Genomic DNA, 15,252 nt, shown 5'->3' with positions numbered 1-15,252 from the left:
GACCATGTGGGGCTGTGTGCGGGAGAGCGCCATCCGGATCCGGAGAAACAGCTGTGCAGTTTGAACAAACCACCACTATCGCCTTTCATTTAGGGGGAAAAAGTATCTTCTCGTCTGATCTCCATATCTCTTGTACTTCCTGTTTCTTCCTTAAGGATGTGATGTCTCTCTCATCACATTCAGTTTGGATCAATGTACAACATGGAAACAACGCAAAGACTGGCAAATTGCCTTGGGGGGGGAGGGAAGTAAGATTAGGGGGAAAACTGTAAAACTCAAAATAAATAAAATCATTAAAAAATGAAAATAAATAAATTGCTGCATTTTATTTTTAGGCAGTAGGCATCTCATGCCCTCACTGGCTCTCCTCTTGAGCCTGCTTTCTGTGACCCTGGGTGATATGACCCCTCCTCCCCCTGCCTTGTCTCTTGAGCACTTCCAAGAGGGATGTTTGTTTTTATTTTTACACAAAAAAGAAAGAACTTTAGTGTTAAATTGACTGAGGCCAAACTACTCACCCTGTTATTTTACTATTATGAGAAGCCCACCCAACTTCATTCCTTCTTTATGTTCCCTTCTCTTCCCACTTCTGATTCTGGGCTGCCAGAGAGTTTCCCCATTCAGGAGAGAGAGTTACTTCAAGAAGAATTAGTAAAGTAAGTGTTAAAAGGGACCTTATTTTGAAGTTAAAGAAACAGGAAACAGACTGCAAATATTTACCAAATATGTTAAACAAAGAAATCATAGAAAGAAATGCTATTTCAATTTGAAAAAGTTGTGGGAAAATAAGTTTCAGAAAGACAAGTCAGGTTAATCCTAAACTATATAATGTGGTTACCAAGATATGCCATTATGGGGGAAACTAAATAGTTAACTTTTTTTTTTTCCCAGAATGATATGGTAACATTAGAGCTTCAGGACTTTATCAATATAGATTCTGATAATGTTATTACAGAACATTATGGGACATGTAACATTTAAGAATAGAAGAACAACCCCCCACCCAGAAAGGATTGTCCCTCTATAAAAGTTATTCAGTTTACTCTATTTGAAGAAGGGGGGGGCAGGGAATATTCTAATTAGGCTACCAGAATTTTGAATTACTGCCTTCTCCAGGGTTTTAGCAGTTATAATCAAGAAATGCTAAATATTAAAACCTTGGAATGGAAAATGTATTGTGAAAAGTGAAATCATATCTGTGGTTTCTATAGCTGTATAAACTATGTGACTAGTTCAGAATAGTATGAATTAAAATCAAGAAGAGCTAATAAAAAAGAACGGTAAAACAGTATATTGAGGGAAACTGTGAGCTGTACAATCTGGATCAGAGGGTTGGAAAGAAAATCCAGACATATCGACAATTGGGGTCTTTGAACCATTTGTTAAGTATGGAAATTGGTAAAAGCATGTAGACAAAAGATTTGAACAGGTTTGACTTTGTATACAAAAGATGGATTTGGGGAATTTAGGAAACTTGTGATTTACAAATCATTGTAAAAGAAAGTATAGAACTATAAGTCTATTGGGTATGAAGTTGGGGTGATTTAAAAAATTGCACTAAACTATTACTTGTTTGCAATGTTTGGCAGTGAATTGATTGGAAAAGTAATAAACCCCACAAAGTGAAAAGGCTGATATGAAAGCAATTACTAGGTAAATGTTAATTTTATTATGTTATTATTGATCCTAAGTGTTAATCTAAAGATACATATAAATTAAATTAAGGGTTTTGTAAAAAAATGTTTGGGTTTTGATTCTGATGTTTTATGGCCCCTCCAGAGTCATGGGAGTCAGGCCAGACTTGTGAGTAATGGGCTTAATCAAGCTTTAGAATAACTAAACAAGGGGAAGGTAATATTTTACACTAATTGGGATATAGTTCATGTCTTTGGGAAAAATCTGGAGTGAGGGAGGAATGATAAACAGTAAAGGTAAAGAATTCGTACATATTACTTTGATATCTTAAATTGTGGGGAATCTCCAATCCCCAGAAGATAAAATGTTCTAATATTAAAAAATGTTGGGGGGGGCAGCTAGGTGGTCTCCTGGAGTCAGCAGTACCTGTATTCAAATCCAGCCTCAGACACTTAATGATGACCCAGGTGTGTGGCCTTGGGCAAGCCACTTAACCCCATTGCCTTGAAAAACAAAAATCTTTAAAAAAAACAAAAAGAAATGTTGGACAGTGAGAATAGAAAGCTCTTATGAGTGAGAGCATTAAGTTAGAATTGCAGTGATAAAGATGAGAAGAATTTGCAAACTTTTTAGGCTTTGAAGAGAAAATGATTTAAAGCTAATTTGAATATGACTTTTAGAATTTAAGAAAAGTATAAAGAAAATCTTGTAGTTATAAGAAGGAGTTTTTTGGCAACAATTGGTCTTATGAATTCTTTGCATTTTAAAGTCTTGGGGAGTAAAGAAAACATACATATAATTGAAATATACTGTGTACAATTAGTAAACTTTGTATAAGGAAAGTTTAAGCTATACTTTTTGAGACTTTAAAATTGTTTTGTAATAGCAAACTGTGAATGAATTGAAGTTTTATCAATCACATTTGTAAAGATTTGTTATGAAGAAAAAAAAAAACTAGAGAACTCCTTTCCAATAAGGTTGTATCTCTCAAGGTCTTTTTGGCCCAGAAAATTTGTGAAAGGTTTTGTTTTTCACCTCATGTTTATAAAAGGGAATGTCTAGGGTTGCTAGGTGGTGTAGTGGATAAAGCACCAGCCCTGGAGTCAGGAGTACCTGAGTTCAAATCCAGTCTCAGACACTTAATAATTACCTAGCTGTGTGGCCTTGGGCAAGCCACTTGCAAAAAAAAAAAACCTAAATAAAAGGGAATGTCTATATGTAAGATCAATGTAGCTTATTTATTATCTGTTATTTAAAAAGAGGAAATTATACATATAACTGTAACACTGTCATGGGTAATAAGTATACCTTGGGCTTTTGAAATTATTGTGTAAAACTAACATTGATAGAGGATCTTATTTTCTTTGAAAATAGAAGTATATTTGGAAGAAGAGATGAAATAAGTTATGAAGCAAAAATTCAGAAGAGGTTTGTGTGTAAAAAGATACTTCATTGTAAGGTTAACTTTAAGAAAACCTGTTATTTTATGTTGCTTTAAGAGAATCAGATGTCAGAATGAAAATCTTCTTTCATGTAGGATAAAAATTTAATATTTACAGTATATCTTAACTGCAAGATACCCTTTCCAATAATGTTGAATAAATGTGAGGGGCTTTGGAAAATAATTGGGAAATTAAAATTATGTAACCTTAATTAGATGACTTATCAATGAGTAAGATGATGAAGAGTGTTATCAAATATGTGATCTACTTTTGGAAATATAAACTATTTTTACTGTAATGATGTCAAAGCTGGAATTAATGATTGATTGCTTTAATGAGGGAAATTATCAAAGGTCATGACCCTCTGGGTTCCCTGAAATTTTAAATGGTGTGTTGGACCTTGCTCAAGATCTGTAGGTCCAGGTATAACTGTAATAATGGAAAGATTATTTTGTGAAATCTAATTCTTAATGTGTTATACTTATTACTGTTTTGTTGAGAGATCTCAGCCCCTGAATTCCCAAACCCCATCCCCCACCCCTGTCACCAGGTCCCATCTGTCCCCCCTCAGAAGATTCCTTCGTTGAATAAAAAGGGGAGAAAAAGGCAGAAGGAGGATAGTGGAGAATTGACAGAAAAAGTCTTATCTCAAAAACAATAGAAAGAGAGAAAGTAAAAATGCCTGCACAAAACCACCAGCAGCAGGTTTTAAGTATTTCTTGGTTTTTTGTTGACACATTTTCAGAATGGGTAAAAGATAATGAAACAGCCTAGGAAGTAGTTTAAAAAATTCTGACTGATCCCCTCCTGGATTTGGCCTCCTGCTCAGAATCAGGTCAGACAGTGGCCCTGCCTTTACAGCTAAAATCTCTCAAGGAATACTCCAGATGCTGGGAGACCATGACTGCTTTTTGAGTATTTAGAAAGTAACCCTATTTAATGTATTCTGATGACCGGGACACTCAGAGTAGATATAGGTGATATATGTGTTATGAAGGGAGCTGATTGATTGTGACCCCCACCACCACCACCTTGTATGTGAAGTGGATTCACTTGGAGATCTAATTAGGTAAAACAACTGTTTTAGAGCACAGGACTTTTAATCAATTTTCTTTTTATATCAGATACCAGGATGGTCAGCAAAAGGAAATAGTAATGGGTAAATGTCATGTTCCTGCAGCCAAGGAAGCCAAGATGTCAGGTGACAGGGATGTGCAACCAAAGGGGCGGCTTCTCAGTATGACTGAGGTTGGACCCTTTTGACTTGATGTCCCCAAAATGACATTTGTATAATGTCTCAACTGGAAAAATAAATCTGGCCTAAGACATTTGACTACCCACATGGCCTCTGCCTGGACACTGATATTCATTACCTATAAGGGAATTTTCCTTTGATGTCTCAGATCTCTATGGCTACTAAGCAAACTAGAAAAAAAAATTTAGGTGAATTGGATCTAATAGCCAGAGATAAGTTTAGGAGTGTTAGGTGTGTGGCTCTGGCACCTGCTAACAGTTACATGTTAAGATAGGAATTAAGTTTCTTTAATTTTATTTAGAAGGGATATTGAGGGAAGAAGAAAGCAAAATTCCTGGGTTAATTACAGCTTTTTAAATTAATTTTTATTAAAGATATTATTTGAGTTTAACAATTTTTTCCTCAATCTTGCTTCCCTCCCCCCACCCCCACCCCCCACAAAAAGCACTCTGTCAGTCTTTACTTTGTTTCCATGTTGTACCTTGATCCAAATTGGGTGTGATGAGAGAGAAATCATATCCTTAAAGAAGAGAAGAGAAGTCTAAGAGGTGACAAGATCAGACAATAAGATATCTGTTTTCTTCTAAATTAAAGGGAATAGTCCTTGCACTTTGTTCAAACTCCACAGCTCCTTATCTGGATACAGCTGGCACTCTCCTTTGCAGACAGCCCAAAATTGTTCCCAATTCTTGTACTGATGGAATGGGCAAGTCCTTCAAGGTTGAGCATCACTCCCATGTTGCTGTTAGGGTGTACAGTGTTTTTCTGGTTCTGCTCATCTCACTCAGCATCAGTTCATGCAGATCCCTCCAGGTTTCCCTGAAATCCCATCCCTCCTGGATTCCAATAGAACAATAGTGTTCCATGACATACAGAGACCACAGTTTGCTAAGCCATTCCCCAATTGAAGGACGTTTACTTGATTTCCAGTTCTTTGCCACCACAAACAGGGCTGCTATAAATATTTTTGTATAAGTGATGTTTTTACCCCTTTTCATCACCTCTTCAGGGTATAGACCCAGTAGTGGTATTGCTGGGTCAAAGGGTATGCACATTTTTGTTGCCCTTTGGGCATAGTTCCAAATAGCTCTCCAGAAGGGCTGGATGAGTTCACAGCTCCACCAACAGTGTAATAGTGTCCCAGATTTCCCACAACCCTTCCAACAATGATCATTATCCTTCCTGGTCATATTGGCCAATCTGAGTGGTGTGAGGTGGTACTAATTACAGTTTTAAGGCCTAGCTTAAGGAAAGGAATGTGAGTGAAATAAGTATATCAGGAAAAGGAAAATCAATGGTATATTTGAGAATATTTTGAAAAATTTCATTTTGGTTAAGGATGTCTTAGCCATTATTGTAATAAGAGCAATGGCTAAGATTGTTTTATTTTTAAACCATATGCTGGGTATTCTGAACTAAGATGATTGTTGAATGTATGTTACAAGCTTAAGTCAGTATGATAATTCTCATTGGGAGTTTCCTCACATAGTAAAACACTAATGAAGGTTTATTGTGTTAAAGTGAAGTATGTGCATCAATATGGCAATAAGGCAAAATGCAAATTGTAACAAACTCCAAAAATCTCATTGTCATGTGATGAAAACATATGTTTTGATCTGAGTAAAATGTTAAACAGTTTCTTTCCCAGAAGACAAAGTCTCAATTAGTCACCTGATATGGAAAGAATTTTTTGGAACAGATTCAGAAAATGCAGGACATCTGATGTCTCCAGGAAAGAAGAGAAGAGAGGAGAGGAGAGACACTGGACCAGTTCATCTTCACCATTTCTCACCTGGTGTACATTGTTTATCTGTAACTTCTCCTTGATTCTGGAAAATGTGGCCAACTAAAGGTTTCAAGGGGCTGAGCAAACATGAAAGAATTCACTTAGAAAACCAATTCTGATCCAGAGGAGAGAAATACCAGTGGCACATGGCTAAGTCAATTCAGGGTGACTATTGTTTATGACTGACTGGCCAGGATATTTGCCTGGGGAGTAGCAAATGTCTAGACATGTTTAGAAGCAAGGTGCACATATTCTGGACTGTACAACTTAAAGATAGGTGACCTCAGACTCATGTGAGATTAATGATGGTATCTGGATCCCTTGTAAAAATGCATAAAAAGGGACTTGTTAAGGGAAACGATGACTACGAGTTAATGTGGACTTGCAAAGAAAATGAGGATGATGACCAGGTGGACCAGCAATATGAATTTGTATTACAGAAATCTGAAGAAATCTCATCAAAATAAAGAGGAGGGATTGAAAGGGATAAAGTCTGAGATTTCTTCAGTAGAATATTATAGATTAGAAATGGTTGAGCTGTGTGTTATGTCTCTTCTGCCCCTCCTCCCTGACAAATAACTTAATGTTACCTTGACCAAAATGTAAAGAGTAAACTAACCCTGTCTTATCTGGATTGAAGTCCAGATGTTTCTACATTCCTTGTGCTGGAGGGGGAGAAACTGTCTCTGTTTGAATAATATGCTTTTTCTTTAGATTAATTTACATGTCTGGATTGTGAAGACCATATTCCTCATTAATGAGGATGGGTCATGGTGGGGGTATCAAGTTAGGATAAATAGAGTTTGAATTTCTTGATCCTGTATCTTTCTCTCTCTCCTCTCTCTCTCCTTGTTTTAAGGCAGAGTCGGAGGGAGGGGTCCAATTCTCGAGAATTGAATAAAACTTTTCTCTTCATACCTTGAGAAATCTCCGAATTTTATTTAAGTGGATGGATTCATCTCACACAATACCTCCTCCTTTATTCAACAATTCACTTTTTTCCTTAGCCCTCATACTGAATCTCGCTAGGCATGATATGAATAGTGAGTAATGAGTCCAACTCTGGCTCTTAAGAAACAGCCACACTCACCTTCAACTTAACTAAAAATGAGAGTACTTACATATTTTAGAGCTTTGGTGATCTCACCAATGTGGGTAATTCATCCCACTAGGCAAATTAGGCAAATTGCCTTCTCAGCCTGTGCAGCTTCATCCATTTTCTCCTGTCCATTAGGGAACCCAGGGTCCACTCAGGCATGCTGAGGGTTTTACTTCCATTCTCTTGCCCACTGGAACAAGGGGGTTCTCCAAATGTCATGGCCCTTCCTTGTTCTTTAGATGCTCATGACTCTAGAGTCAGTGTAAATGAACACTTTGCACAGTTAAGTGGCACAGTGGATAGACCACTAGCCCTGGAGTTCGGAAGACTCATCTTCTGAGGTCAACTCCGGCCTCAGGCACTTTCTGTGTGATCCTGGGCAAGTCACTTCACCCTGTCGGCCTCAGTTTTCTCCTCTGCCCAATGAGCTAGAGAAGGAAGTGGCTAACCCCGTTCAGAATCTCTGCCAAGAAAACCCCAAAAGGGGTCCTGGAGAGTCAGACCCAATCAAAACAGCAATAATAAACATCAAGAACAACTAAGCAAAGACCTAGGGGCAGGATGGAAAAACCTAAGACAGTCTCTCTCTTCAAGGAGCTCATAATCCAATGGGGAGAAATGAGAGCAGCATGATGAAGTTCTGTAGTCAGGTGAGAAGTGATCTGAGGATAGTTTCACAGTTAGTTTCTAGAGGTGATGAAGTTCAAGAAAGCAGCCGTAGTTGATGCTGTAGAGAATTCCCTTCAATGGTGGAGGATCCCCTCCACACCCCACCCTCTCCACCCAGAAGAAGAAGACCCCGGAGCACTGGGTGCTGAGGTGCAGTGACTTTCAGAGTGGGTTTCATCTTGCAAAAAGATCACTTCTGGAAGTGATGAAGGCCAATTGAAGCAAAATGTTATTCAGGGCCTGTGGCATTATGTAACTTAGCAATCATAGAGTATCTTTGGAAGAATACTATTTAAAAAAAAAAAGTTGAGCCTTTGCTTCCAGGAGACACTTGGGATTTCGAATAGTAGACGATTCTCCAGATATAATTTAGTCTCTACTCTCCTCCTCCTCCTGTTTTTGAACTGATCTCATTGTTCAACCATTTAATATATCCAAAGGACATGTATCAATGGTTCAACTTCATGGGCTGTCTTACTGCAGTTATCATCTGGACAAGAATCTTATCTCTTTGTTTTTTTACTGGATTGAAACTGATAAAAACATTTTGATATAGGCAGGACCAGTGTATCTATTAATAAGAGGAAGAGCTTGGATACCTAGTTTAGGAACTTTTGCTTTCTGGAGTAGCTGGAGCAAGCTATAGCAATACCAACAGGGCATCACTATCATTTTCCCCTAAAGTTCTTCTAACAATTTTCATTTTTTTATAACTTTTATGAAACTGCTAGTTGTAAGATGATTTGTCTTTTTTTTTTTTTTAGGTTTTTGCAAGGCAGTGGGACTAAGTGGCTTGCCCAAGGCCACACAGCTAGGTAATTATTAAGTGTCTGAGGCTGGATTTGAACTCAGGTCCTCCTGACTCCAGGGCTGGGGCTGTATCCACTGTGCAACCTGGCCATCCCTTATTTTGTTTTTCTTATATTATTTGTGATTTGGAACACTCCCCTGCTCCCCAACAGATCTATTGATAGTTTGGATTTCTTCCTTTGAGAGCTACTTGTTCACATGCTTTAACCACATTAGGGGAATGGCTGTTATTTTTACTTAATCAACCCTAAGTTCTCATAATTCTAGTGCTTTCCCTCCTTCAATAGTTAATTTAATAACAATAAGAAATAAGAAATAATCATCTAATAATTTTTATTTCATACTACTTCATTACAGTTTAATAATAATTATTAAACAATCCATTGTTATTTAAAATCAGTAGTCAAGTAGTTAATTGTTAATTTATTATCACTATTCATAAGTAATTATATTGATTAGATCAGTAATTGTAATACAAAACAGGATTAAGTAATTTACTCAGGGTCACATAACTTGTAATGTCTCTAAGATAGATTTGAGTTGAGGTCTTCCAAACTTCAGGCCACTATGAAGTATGCCACTGTCAAGAGTTATGATTTTTATATTGATTAATAGGATATATGTAATGAATTTAATAATAATCTAGTTTTTAGAGATCCTTTTCTTTTCTTTTTTCTTTTTTTAGGTTTTTTTTTTTTTTGCAAGGCAGATGGGGTTAAGTGGCTTGCCCAAGGCCACACAGCTAGGTAATTATTAAGTGTCTGAGACCAGATTTGAACCCAGGTACTCCTGACTCCAGGGCCGGTGCTTTATCCATTGCGCCGCCTAGCCACCCCTAGAGATCCTTTTCACGGGCAGGCTCTGAGCCTGGGGAAATGGTGAAAACAAATTAGTAATTTGTTTTACTCATAATTTTGGCATTTTTTTTTGCTTGTGTTAAGTGAAATGGATCACTAGCCCCATTCAGTTGTCTACTGTACAACCCCAAACTGTACAGTCACTCTAGCCATTCCCACAGGACTCCTACTTGGGTGGTCACAAGAGATGTGACTGCCTATGCAGATGGTCCAGCATCATGGCCTTGGCCTGGGAAGGTCACTCAAGACCAAACCTGATTGTTCTATGGCCCACCTGTCCTCTTATGATTGTCTATACAATATCTGGCTCCACAACAAGAAGGAATGGAGTAATCCCCTGATTTGCAGATCAGTTCTTGCAAACAAAATAATTAATAAACCATTATCTGCTTTATTGGCACTCTGTCTCTGGCCTGCTTTGTCACACTTGGGTTTGGAGATACCTCTGTTAAAAAAAAAAAAGCCAAAACTTGATTAACAGCCACCTAGCTACCTTTTACATCAAAGTCATACATCCATTTGGAACTTCTATGGTAGGAAGTGTTGGTCTAAACTTAATGTCTGGTTGACTGCTTTTCATTTTTTCCAGAAATGTTGTTGAATAATGAGCTTCTGCCCCAATAGCATGGGGTCTTTGAGTTTATTAAACATGATGAAATTGTGTTTTGATTTGCAGGTTGTAGAAATAATTTGTTTTCCCGATTGACTCTCTACCCAGGGACAATTTGATTAGATAATTATTGTTGGTACTTAAGTTTGACATTGGTACTACTAGGCTTCCTTCCTTTCCATTCCCTCCCCATTATTTTCCTCAAGATTCTTGACACCTGGGGTGGCTAGGCGGCACAGTGGATAGAGCACCGGCCCTGGAGTCAGGAGTACCTGGGTTCAAATCTGGTCTCAGACAGTTAATAGTTACCTAGCTGTGTGGCCTTGGGCAAGCCACTTAACCCCATTGCCTTGCAAAAACTAAAAAAATAATTCTTGACACCTTCTATATACCCCCCCATATATATGTGGATACATATATGTATATACAGAAAGGAGAGACTCCTATCCTTTTCTCAGAGCTTATATAAAAGAGGGGAAGTTCATGAGTGAACAAGATTCTTTACTTTTTGGATGCAGCAGAAGACTGCCCCAGCCTGCCAGTTTTAGAGATGCAACCTCTTCCAATGATGCAGCCAATCATAGGAAATTTTACCTATTTACTTGGTAGGAAAATGCAGGATGCAAGGTACGTCTCACTCCATGTTGGGTAATCTGATCATGTGCAGGGCAAGCATGATGTCAACTGATGACTTTTCTCACTTTTGTGAAAAGAGCAAGCTTGGTGGGGCAGGGAATTGACTGACTCATCCTTTGGGGGTACCGGACCCAGAAGTAAATGTAATGGGGGCTCCCAGACTCCTTAGACCAGGACCTGGGCCCTGGTGCTTTAGTACCCTTGTGCTTCAAATTTGAGTCTACTCCCTCTGGGGACCAAGAGTGTAGAGGGGGGTATGGGAGGGGATATTTCATGCCAATCACTTGAAGTTTATAAATAGTGAACCAACATATCTGCCTTCCTGAAGTCCCTCCAAACTTTATTAATACTTTCTGTATATATTCTCCATCACCATTTCAAGTTCTTTGACTACTCATTTCCCTCCATATGTCTTTCTTTAGTTCTCTTATCAGACTTCCCCAGCCCCTCTCAGGGATCTTACATCAGTTCCATTCTCAGTAAAAGAATGTCCTTCTGTCCTCAGCATCATAGAGACTGAATAAATTCCTACTGGATGACATCATTTTAGGAGTCTAATTGCTCATTTCCTTTTATAGCCTCATAATTTGTGTTTTGCCTCCTAGGCACATATGGGCCTCAGTCCCTGCTCTCCTGGTGATCTCATCAGATCCAGTGGATGTAACTTCCATCTCTCTGCATGTGATTCTAAAATCTATAGGTCACCCAGGTTAGACTCGCATATTCTAAGGGTAGCTTAAGTGAGGCTATTGCTATCCTTTCTACTTTCTATTAGTTCATCTTCCTCATTTTCATCATGGATTCTAAGATCATTAAAAGATATTGCCAGAAACAAGCTTGAGGGGCAGCTAGGTGGTACAGTGGATATAGCACCGGCCCTGGAGGCTGGAGGACCTGAGTTCAAATTCACCCTCAGACACTTAATAATTACCTAGCTGTATGGCCTTGGGCAAGTCACTTAACCCCATTGCCTTGCAAAAACCTAAAAAAAGAAAAAAGAAAAAAAGAAACAAGCTTAACACAAATCCCAGTATCAGCTGTTTGTTATAGCAAGAACTATAGAGGGATCCAACAGAGGGATTCTGGCCAAAAGCGGAATCCATTCCTCAAATAGGAGGGGTGAGAGCACAGATTACAGAAGCCAAAAGGCTTTTGTGGGATTAATATTATCCAATTCCTTCAGCCCCCCCCCCCACTCCCAGTTAGGTTGATCTCACTCTCTGCTGAATTCCATCCTCATGCATCCCATGTTAAGTAAATGAAGTTATGGGAACTCAACCCATGTCGTTGCTTACATTGTCCTTGACCTTGTCTGCTCATGATTAGATATTCAAGTATGGAAACAACTTTTTATTGCTTACAATATTTTTTTTTGCAATTTCCACAGTAATTGTAACATCTCTCTTATTGATTAAGGAATTAGCTATGTGTCCCCACATAGTTTATTAAACTACCAAGGTTTATCTCTAAATCAAATGTATTAATTCACTAGATCTAAATGTCATGGCTACTGATTATATTATCTATTAACAGCATAACAGAGACAGTAAAACAAAAAAAGCAATTATTTTCACTGTATGAAATGTGAGCTAGGTCACAGCCCAAACATATCCAACTATCACTACAACTGCTGACTTCTAAATTTGGGCAAACATAGTCTCAATCCTCACTTCCTCTTGATGTCTATTAGTCTTGAGTAATTCTCTTTGTTTCCACACAAGATAGGAATAAATTCAATTCTCTCAGGAAATAAATTCCCTTAGTTCTTTTCCTTTGACTCCTTTTTAGCCAGCACAGTGAGTGAAGTCTTTCCAGGGACAAACCCTCTGTCTCCACACAGGACACGATGATCATACCTGTCCAAGATTCCATTGCCTCTTAAAATAACAGTAATTATAGTGTCTTTGGGAGAGGCATTATATGCACACATATGGATGAGAGGTGATATATATATACATGGATATACATACATCTACATATAAACACACATGTGGATGCCTACAGAGATGTTTCTCACATTCTTACCCTTTGGACTTTTGCCCTTCCTCTGCATTTTCTTGTGAGAGTTTAAGGATTTCTTTCCTGTTTTTTTTTTCTTTAGTGATTTTAATTTTATTTGCTTCATTTCTAATTGAAGTGAAAAGACTTTCCTGGATTTGAGATGCCCATAACTCAGGTACTTTGCTACATGTCTTTCTTCCTTATCTTTGATTTGTTTTATTTTGTTGAGTTTTTAAGTCTCACACATTGCCTGTCTATTCTTTAAATGTTTTTCTTTAAAAAATTAGTTTCCATAATGTATTACATCACATTATGGAAATGCTGTTTTATTCTATAAATTAGAAATGAATTAAAAAAAATAGAAGCAAAGAAGGTCAAGGCCAAGTGGTAACAAGTCTTCGCCAAAGAAATGTTTGCACTATTCATGTTCTTGGGACTTCTCTTTTGATCCTGTAGTGGGCGTGGGTCCAAGACCCACTTTTTTTTTTAAATAAATGTGTTCCTTTAAAAAAAATTAAGATTCAATGCCATTAGGCTCACATATATATTTAGTTAACATACATTGTTATGATACCTTGAAGAATGATTTTTAAAAATTTTTTTTAATATTTTCCCCAATTATATGTAAAACAACTTCAATATTCTTTTTTCAGTGTTTGTGTTCTGGATCCTCTCCCTCCCTCATTGAGAAGGCAAGAAACTTGACATATGTTAGACATGCCAAACACATTTCCATGTAAGTCATGCTGTGAAAGAAAAACAAGGGTAAGCATTGTCAATCTGCATTCAGGCTCTACCAGTTCTTTCTCTGGATAGTACCTTTCATCTTAAGCCTTCATAATCATCTTCAATCAGTGGATCATCATTCAACATTGTTTACTACAATGTTCTCCTGGAAAAAAGGTGCAAAAGAAGGTGGCTTAGCCCTACCAGGTCTAAAATTATAAAGCCTCAGTCATCAAAACTGTCTGGTACTGGCTGAGAAACAAGAGTGGTGGACCGGTGGAATAGATTAGGTGCAAAAGAAATAGCAGGAATTGATTAATCTGCTGTTTAATAAACCCAAAGAGTCCAGCTTCTGGGATAAGAACTCTCTTCAATAAAAACTGTTGGGAAAATTGGCAGTATGGCAGAGACTTGGATTAGACCAACATCTCACACCCTATACCAAGGTAAGATCAAAATAGATATAGGATCTAGACATAAAAAACAATATTATAAACATGTTCTCCCACTTTGCTTGTTTCTTTTTTTGTATCAGTTTATGGCTTTCCATATTTTTCTGAGAGCATGATACTTTCTAATTTGAATTTAGTTATGTCCCATAATCCATTCATCCATTCCTCAGTGGTTATGGGATATCAATTATATCCAATCTTTTATTACTGACAAAAAGTGCTGTCATTTTTTTTGGTTGTTTTTTGCAAGGCTTTTGCAATGGGGTTAAGTGACTTGCCCAAGGTCACACAGCCAGGTAATAATTGTGAGCTACATTTGAACTCAGGTCCTTCTGACTCCAGGGCAGTGTTCTATCCATTGTGCCACCTAGCCTTCCCACCATAATTTTTTTAAAAAGAAATGCCTTCTTTCCTCAATCTCTTGGGGGGTCTATCACATACTTAGCAGTGGTATTATAGGATAAAAGTATGTACACATTTCAGTAACCCCTTGAGTTCCAAATGGCCTTATAGAATGGACCAATTCACAGTCCACTAAAAGTGTCTATGCATGTCTTCCAACAATTGCCATTTTTATTTTTTGTTGTTTTTCTCAATCTGATAGGTGATAGAACTTTTTAATTTTCATTTCTTACTATTAGAGATTTCACTGAGAAAGATTCTTATTCTTCATTCAAAACCAGAATATATATATATATATATGTATATACATATATATATGTATATACATATATATATATATATATATGTATATATATATATGTATGTATGTATTTGGGTGGCTCACATTCATTGATCAGTATGTATAGGTAAGATATTTTGCCTGGGTCAGAGATGAAAAGGAGAATGGGTTGAATTCCCTTTGGGAAGCTGCGCATCTCTTCACAAGTTCAAATTTCTCCTTGAAATAAGACTCTGTTCTTTAATATCAATATTTTCCCTCTGATGTTATATGGCTTTATGTGATTGTGATTGATAAATAGGTACATGGAACATGTGAACTAGCTGGAACATGTTACTAGTGAGGAATTATACAGACTAATGTAAAGGATGTCATCAGGGAATCTATGATCTAAGAATGTGGTGGTTTCATGGCCAGAGAAGGGGACACCTGCTCAACAGATGGCTTGCATGGTGTCCATGTCTAGTATGATGGAGGCAGCAACCAAGCTGAAGATAGCCATAGCTACAAATCCTTATCTAATCTCACTTTATCCCCTCTGATGAGGAGTGAAGAAAGAAGATCTATTCCAGGCATGAGGGATAGCAGAGTA

The sequence above is a fragment of the Macrotis lagotis genome, chromosome 3, assembly GCF_037893015.1.
Source record: "Macrotis lagotis isolate mMagLag1 chromosome 3, bilby.v1.9.chrom.fasta, whole genome shotgun sequence".
Lineage (NCBI taxonomy): Eukaryota > Metazoa > Chordata > Mammalia > Peramelemorphia > Peramelidae > Macrotis > Macrotis lagotis.
The sequence above is the reverse complement of the archived record's forward strand: the minus strand, read 5'-3'. Positions refer to the sequence as shown.